Source organism: Anneissia japonica, unplaced genomic scaffold (genome assembly GCF_011630105.1).
Source record: "Anneissia japonica isolate Jap-2015-1 unplaced genomic scaffold, ASM1163010v1 scaffold48619_len850_cov144, whole genome shotgun sequence".
NCBI classification, from domain to species: domain Eukaryota; kingdom Metazoa; phylum Echinodermata; class Crinoidea; order Comatulida; family Comatulidae; genus Anneissia; species Anneissia japonica.
In genome coordinates this window covers 1-850 of record NW_022706804.1, presented here as the reverse complement: position 1 = coordinate 850, position 850 = coordinate 1, and the positions used below count along the sequence as shown (strand labels likewise).

The 850-nt window shown below is 34.0% G+C and overlaps 1 non-coding gene across 1 annotated transcript; it reads right to left on the bottom strand.

Annotated features, from left to right (window-relative positions):
- Positions 1-244: 244 nt before the first annotated feature.
- LOC117106214 lies at positions 245-409 on the bottom strand. The gene has a single exon (XR_004445016.1). It is a non-coding gene; the product is annotated as a U1 spliceosomal RNA (small nuclear RNA).
- Between the last annotated feature and the right edge of the window lie 441 nt (positions 410-850).

Here is an 850-nt window from a genome sequence, read left to right as displayed (position 1 = left end):
CTTTTTTAACGGTTATAAGTTGATTATAGAATATATTTTATACAAATACGAAAAAAAAAAAAAAAACAACATTCGATATAAAATATAGGCCAATTCTCATTAATAGCGAAATATACAAATCAAATATTTATACTTGAAATGACATAACGGTGTAAGTTTTTCTGTACCCGCATAACCTCATTCAAGCAAACAGAAATACTATTTGTAAAGTGTTTACATATCAGTTCTATCTTTTAATTCGTGTTAGGGGTTAGCGCGAACGCAGTCCCCAGCTACCATAAATTATACACCCGAGTTCCCCACATTTGGGGGAATCGCAAGGGTCAACCTCAGCCAAGTGCAATGCCGAGGCCTCACCTTGGGAGGACATTCCTTCTTGATCAAAGTCACTCCTGTGCCAGGTAAGTATACGTCACCATGGCGTCCCCACCAGTGGCGGCTCTAGGATATATTTTCTGGGGGCGGGGTGGCTAAGTTGTCCGACAGAGGGGACTTGAGCTCTTATTATAATAAATAATACAATTTTTGTATTTAAATCTTTTAAAGTTAGTTTTTATAAGCGTATATCTTTTCAAGTATAAATATAACACCAATGATTCTGTATTACAAATGTTTTCTGATTATATTGATTATGCAAATTAGTTTACTAATTCCTGATCAATGTGTTTCCACAAAGAGGTCATTGTTTGCCATCAGGTAGTAGCCTACAATACGCTTAAAAACTATACTGATATACGTAAAACTATAATAAACTTGAAAATCTCCCCACAGCAAAGAAACTCTTGCATTTAGTAAGCAATTACTTTTTTAACGGTTATAAGTTGATTATAGAATATATTTTATACAAATA